This window comes from Anas platyrhynchos, chromosome 2, assembly GCF_047663525.1.
Source record: "Anas platyrhynchos isolate ZD024472 breed Pekin duck chromosome 2, IASCAAS_PekinDuck_T2T, whole genome shotgun sequence".
Classification (NCBI taxonomy): Eukaryota; Metazoa; Chordata; class Aves; order Anseriformes; family Anatidae; genus Anas; species Anas platyrhynchos.
In genome coordinates, this window is record NC_092588.1 from 154,529,922 (window position 1) to 154,537,219 (window position 7,298).

Here is a 7,298-nt window from a genome sequence, read left to right on the forward strand (position 1 = left end):
TGAAAGGGACATCAGGTGGAGCCACACCGGCTCTTAAACACCCACCAGATTGTAGCACCCTGATCCTACAGAGTCCTGGGGAGTCCCGGTTTTATTTTCAGCGCTGCGCGTTGGCTGCCTGCGGGAAGTGGTGCCGCTTCCCCACGTGCTCCCTGTGACACAAAACCTCCTGAGTCCCTTTCTGTGGGCTCTTTTTCCTGGCTCAGCAGCCTGCCAGGCCCTCTGTAAGAGCCGGTGACTCATCTCGGAGGCCTCCTGGTTGGTGAAAGGAAAAGGAGAGCCGCAAACTTTGGCCCGCGCCCAAGGAAAACACTGCTGTCGGCTCACAACGCGCACGCTGCGGAGGGAAGCCTCTCCCCTCATCGCACCAGAAATTAAAGGGTTTTATCAATCTGGTTTAGTAAATCTTCCCCGTTTGCCTCTGCCTTCGTCAGGGTAAGGACAAGCAGTGCAGTTGGCTTCACTTCTGTCTGCAGACGAGTAATGACATCCGCTGGTGGCTTGCTCAGAGCTGGCACTGCGAATCCAAGAGGTCTTATTTAAGGTGCGTGCAAGAGAGAGGTGCCCAAAGGCTGAAAATGCTCCTTTCCCACTGGAAAGGAAGGCTGCTTTAGCAGAAATAAAGAGAAGAGAGGAGATTTGAAACTCCTGCTACGCCGAGGAGGAAGCAAAAGTGGGTTTAGAAGCAAGCACGGCTCAGCCAGATTGCTGTTTGTGTAAAGGATGCAATGGTGTTCAGGAAAAGCGGTGGTGAGGAGCACTTTGTTCCAAAATTAGAAACCAGGAGAGCTGTCTGTGTTATCCGTGGGCTCTGGAGATCCTCGCCTGGTTTTTCCATTCCGATGAACACAGTCACCGAGAAAAAAAACTTTATTTACTTTTTTCCACTGACACCTGTCTCTTCACTCCGAGGTGGCGTTCCAGCTTTCCAATCCCCCCTAAGCAGCGCCGAACCTTTGCCAGGAGGCTCTGCAGTAGCAGCAGGCCTTACGCCAGCACGGAACAAGCTTTCCACGTTCGTGGGACATGGGGGGAGGTCTGTGAACTCACGTAGCCGTCCTCTTCCCCTTCGGGTGTCCCTGTTCATTCACTAAAGCCATTTATCAGCTTGCGTTTATTCCCAGAGGTGCCACGGTCAGAAATGTTTGTTGCACCTATCATGGGTAACAGAGCCACAGAATTACACCTCATCGTTCCTGCAGCACACTCTCCTTTTATGCCTTGTGCAGAACAAACCTGCCAGAAAGCCAGCTGGTTTTGTGCCAGAGGAACTGGAGGGGGGTCCAAGCTTCCTTTTCTCCTCCTCCTCTCTCCTCTGTCCATTTACGTCCATGTCCATAAGCACCTGTGACCAACCAGCTCCACTCAGGTGGTGTTTCAGGTGGCTAAAGTAACAAAACGGGCCTAAATAATTTCCTCTCTCAGTTTGGAAGCAGGTCCCAGCCTTTGCTTTCTCTAAGCCTCTGTGAGAACGATGCTTCTGCAGCTAGTTTGTCGTGCATGAAACGGCTGGCACCACTGTTTGATGGTTTACTGAGTCTCCCCCCGTGCCCTGCACAGAATCTTGAACCACGCCACCATCAGCTGTTTCTGTAAGAGCTTACCTGTGATGTAGCGCTCAAAGATAGCTTGGAGTGATTCTGTTTGCAGTCCTGCCATGGCCAAGCATATGCCCTAACGTCTCCTTGGGTATGACAAGGACAATCTCATTTTCTGGGAGTTGAGCAGCCTAAATCCTCCCCACCAGCATTAGACACCTCTTCCTTTTCTGATATTCCATCAGAGCCTTTCCCCGGTGCCATTTGCCACACTTATTTGAAGAGCTCTTGGCTTGTCTTGGCTCTTGCCAGCAGGCAGTGTGTGAGGACCGTCTGATTTTGGTTCTGCCACCTTTGTAGGACAGCACACAGACTGGTCGCTCTCCCTAGGTCAGCCCGTGATCATTAAATCTGTCATTTCCCCCGCTGCCTTTCAGCGCTGTTTCCTCCATCAGGAGCCTGATGACTTTCTGCGAGCTCTCATCCACCTGCAATTACTGCACTCGGCTGAGGTTTGCCAAACGGTTTAAATAAATGGGTTAGTGGCTAGGGTCAGCTACTGCTTGTGGCTGCTGTAACACGCCCTCGCCTGGAGTATGCCCTCAAAATACAAGAAGAACCTACCTGGCTGAAGGATCAGATGCGCACAGCTGCAATTAAAGTAGCTTAATGTCAATAAATTAAATCCTTGCTTAATGTAATCCAACGTGGCTTCACCAGAGCTGACCGAAGACTTGCTTCAACCCTCGGCTGAGTAGGAATCTCAGTTCAAAAGGCTTCTAAAGCAAAAAAAAAAAAAAAAAAAAAAAAAAGAATTTGCGGTTTTGTGGTCACAATTAGGCCTGGGAACATCACGTCTTTGTCGTGTTCTGATTCAGACTTCCTCCTGTATTATTGGAACGGCTCGGTTCAGCCTCTGCCTCCAGCTCTCGTGCTGCACGGTGGATGTAACATCACTGCCACAGCGCATCCGAGCGTTGGCTGCCTGCGTCTCAGAGAGCCATCTCTGATGATAATGGAAGCACGGAATATTCCAGACAGTTACATTTATAGAAGGATACACTCAGGTCACCTCAGGCATCGTAAAACACAGATCCCAATGTTCCTGCCCGCTGAGGTACGTCGATAGACACCAGGCCCTTTCTGTGATGCCTGGTATGGGCTCCACATCTCTTGGAGTTTTCTCTTGGGGACGAATCCCCCATTCCGAGCAGTCCTGCAGGCCCCTTCTCCTTCCCGTGCAGCAAGGAAAGGTTCTGTGCTGGAGATGGGAAGAGCCAGCACTGAACAAGGATGTGAAGGATTGTTCTGCAGGCCCGCTAAGAGCTGAGCCCTGATCCTGCGGGTGACACATGTGAACCAAAAAAAGGAGTCAGGTAAAAAGCCTTCACTTTCTCCACTCCTCCCCAAATAATATTTAGCGTGGTCCCCACCAAGTTCTACCTAAAATAGCTTTTGTCTGTCGCCATTTACCCATTTAGATCAGATCTACGAGCTGCATCAACTTGCTGCTATTGTACTATTGCAGTTGGACTCCTGCCATCCTCCCCCCGTGGGTTTTCCACAGATCTCGATTTCAAAGTTTCGGCGCTTGCAGAACTCCGTTGTGTGAGTTCAGACAAGCTAAAAAAAAAATTAGTCATGTTTCCTCTATTCCTGCTGCTTTACGAGGCTTCCTATTTGCAATCCAATTATTTTTAATTTTGACCGTGGTCCTATTGTTCGCTGGGGAGATAATCATCTTATCTCGCCGCCGGGCTATTTCTCTCCTTTCTCGTGTAGTTTCAGATGGATTCAAGAAATGCCCCTCGCACAAAGCACACCGAGTTGGGCGAAAGGGCATTTCACGACCGCTGGCTGCTGCGAGATTTGGGAAATGTCTCCCTTTTGGACAAAGTAAGAGGTTGGAAGGACGCGGACATGCCGCAAGGGCAGCTGTTTCGGTGTGCTAATTGCATAGATGGTTAATTTTTATCCATCCCGGAGCACCCTCACGGAAACACGTGGGTGAAGTGAAAAGGCAGCGGGTGACACTGAGTTTTGCTCACCAGCTCTGAACATTGGCCACAGATGACAACTGTCTGTGATTTTGGTCAGGGAGAAGCCAGAAAAATGTCTGAGTGCTCCTGCGGGACCCTTCTGCTCCTTGTTTCCCTGCTGAAACCACGTTAGCTCCATGCTGGAAAGTGGGATCTCCCCGCCGGGCTGTGCATCCCATAGGAAGGCTTTCCACAGGACATCCACGAACGCTCTCAATCCCCTCCACATGTCCTGAGACCTTATCAAAGGGATTTAAACAGCAGCAGGTCAGTTCATCGCATTTTGAGGCTTGATTTTGAGTCATTTCCACAGGAAATTAAATGCCCAGGACCGGCTGAGCACAAACCCAATGCATCAGGCCCCTCACAAACCTTCCTGGTTTCCCCCATGCGTGGAGGATTTGGGTGGTTAACAGACCAACAACCACGCAACGGAAAGCCAGAGGGACTGCTCCCTTCTGTGTTTTGTAACCTTCACCCAAATCCACTCTCCCAGCGCTGGATGCCACGCGCTTTACCCCCAGCTTCCTAATTACGGCTCGTATTTTGCTGCAGCTGAGGAAACGAGGACATATGGCTGCTGTGATAAGAGATGGCTGCGAGCTGTCTGTGCAGCAGGGCTGCAAACTTTCTGTGCAAGCCCACTTCTAAAACAAAACAGGCGTAAACAGCCAGCTTGTGATTGTTTCTGCTGTTTCTCCCCCCCCTCGTGACAGATTTAAGGGAAAAACTGCGGGTTTGCAGTCGATGCGTGCGGATAAGTTTATGGCTAATGGGACGGGTCCCACTTATGGTAAATCAGTCTCTGCTTCCCCTGGTTTCTGGCAGCTCAAATCCAGCTCCGTGAAGAAATACGAAGGCTCACGGGCACGATGGCTGCTTGTGCTTGATTCCCCGTCAGCTGCGGGAGTGTAGACATGCCTGAAGAGTTCTGATGGGAGCTTCTTCAGCAAGAATGCACCAAGAAGTGTAAAATGCTGTAAAACAGCAGCTGTAATCAGGAGAGGGATTATGGAAATAGGGTCGGGTTCTCAGGGAGCCAAATCCTGCCAAAGGCAGGGGAGTCAAAGAACAGGGCAGGCTGGACACACACGCCTGAAGCCAAGTCAGGACCAAGTCTCAGTCTCATCCCTCAGCCTTTACTCAAGAGGGGCCAGTCACAGCGTGGGGGAATCTCAGTTCTACCCAGGAAACTTGTGATTTTCTCTGAACTTTGGGGGAAGTTGGGACAGAAATGCAGGATATCCCCTGTGATTTTTGGCTTTCTTGCACTTTCAGCTGCAAATGCTGCAAGGACAGTGTTTCTTGTGCTCCTTTCCACAAGCTTCTGGCATCAGATGAGCCCGTAGATATTTTGGGATGGTTCTGACCTTGTCTGAAAAAGTCTGAAGTGTGTCTGTATGCAGCCAGGGCTTTCAGCTCTGCCCCTCTGAGCAGCCTGATGTCCAGCATCACCGTGCAAATTCTGCTTGGAGGACACAAGTTTCCAGTTATACACGGTGTGTGAAGGAGAACTGCAGAAAAACGCTCAGTAATAGCGTTTGCTCACCAAGCCAACCTGCAATCGGGTCCCCTCCACTTTCACTTTGTCCTCCTTGGAGCTCTTTCTGCCTTTGTTTAGGCAGAGAAGGTGAGTCATGGAACAACGGCGGCACGGAAAGTTACATCCAGCCATGCAAGCACACGTGACAGCTACCAGGAAAAAAAAAAATCATCCACACAACTTAACTTCGGTGTAATCCCACCCGGTGGGGATAAATTCTGAGTTAAAACCTTTGTGTTTTGGTGTATCAGCGCTGCTGCACGCTGCTGTCACACTCAGCCTTCTGCATTTTTTGAGTAAAGAAGTCAAAACCCACTGAGGCAAAGAGCCTGCTTGCTGTGAGGGCTTTCCCATAGCAGATCCCATGCAGGGAGGACAATCCCAACGACCAGGGAGCATTTCGTGCAATACGAGAGGAAGAGGAGGGCAGCTGGGAAGTGATGGGGGCTCAGCAACCCTGCCACAGCCCAAAATAGCAGCAGTTAGGTAAAAGCCAAGTGTCTTCCCCTTTTGCTCCCCACAGCAAACGCTGGTGCTGACATCATGAAAGGAGGAGCATAAACTGAACTGCCCAGGGCTGTGATTTGCAAGTTCTGGGGCTGCAGATCCACTTTTCTTGTATGTCACTAGCACCCACTGGTGTTACCCAACTTTTCTCTGCAGATATTGTCAGGGTGGTGTAGGCCTGCACTAACCAGTCCTCCACTAAACCATATCGCTCAGTTCAACATCTAAACGTCTTTTGAAGACCTCCAGGGATGGGGACTCCACCACTTCCCTGGGCAGCCCATTCCAATGTCTAACTACCCTCTCAGTAAAGAAGTTCTTCCTAACATCCAACCTAAAGAAAAGAAGGAAGAAGCAGGCTGTGTGGATACAAGGTGTGCCGTGTCTGCTGTCCTCAGGGACAGAAAACAGCTCCGTGTCTCTCTTATTTCTGCATAGCAAGAAAGAAATAAGAAGAAATAAAAAATAAGAAATAATAATAAATAATAAATAAATAAGAAATAAGAAATAAGAGAGACGCTACAACCACTACAGCCACCGTCTGCACTGACTTTCCATAAAGCTCTCCGCTGTGTGTTCCCTGCTCCTCTCCAGAAAGGTGGTGAGGGTTGCTGGATTGTGTTTGTACCACAGCACGCAGAGCCACACACCTCCACGCATCCTGCCAGGCTTCAGCAATGCTTTCAGGAGCAGCTCGAGGAGGCAGAATTTTGGGGCAGGTCCTCAGCACGCCCATCAGCAGAGAGCTGCTGGCATCAACAGAATGAGGCTTTGCACACAGCGAGGGCGTTGCATTGTTCAGGAACACCCTAGAACCGAAATCCCTGCAGCTGGATTCCTGGAGCATCAAACGAGTTGAGGAAAGAGAAACTGCTTTGGAAGGAGTTTTCACAAGGAACTGCTGCTTGCCTAATGGATTCCCATTAAAAACAGGAGGTTTTACAGGAGATCCTTGTCACTTAGTGCCTTATATGCTCGAAACCCAAGTCCTGGAGCCCTGTGCCTGGTTCCCAAGGTAAACACATCTGATTCATTTCAGAAATGCATCTGCACAAGAATTCATTACATACATCCCTGATGGGCAGGAGCCAAACATTTTGAATGTGCCAAGTTACCAGAGCTTTATTAAAAGCTGTAAGGGTTAGAGGGAAGGTGCAGAGAGAGGCAACCTCCTTCTCCAAGCCAGGTGGCTCAGGATAGACTTACGCCGCTTCCCAAACCGATGAGGCAAGCTGGAGTCAGAGGTTCCTTCCAGCAACAGCTCGGTCCCCCTGGATGCCTCTCCGTAAGCTGCACAAATATTCTGGGGAGGGGGAGGGAGAGGGAGAAGAGTGAAACCTATTCAATTACATCAAGATCACGACTAGCCCCAGTAAAATCATTTATGGAGTGAGGGAACCCGGAGCGGTTTGGGCTGGAGCCATCTGCTGTTATTTGGTACACAGAATTGGTTTCTATGGATTTTATTAATAGGTCACGCGATTGTATGCGGGGCTGTGAGATCTGAAGCTCTCTGGAGGGGTCCCTGGTTGGGGTTTCTATTGCCTTTACAGGCAATAGGCTTTTTTATTTTGCTGAAACTTTCTTGCAGCAGCCAGCCCTGAAAAGCTTGAGGTGAATGGGTCTGGGTTTAGGATTCTGCCTGTTTTTTTTTTTTTTTTTTTTTTTTTT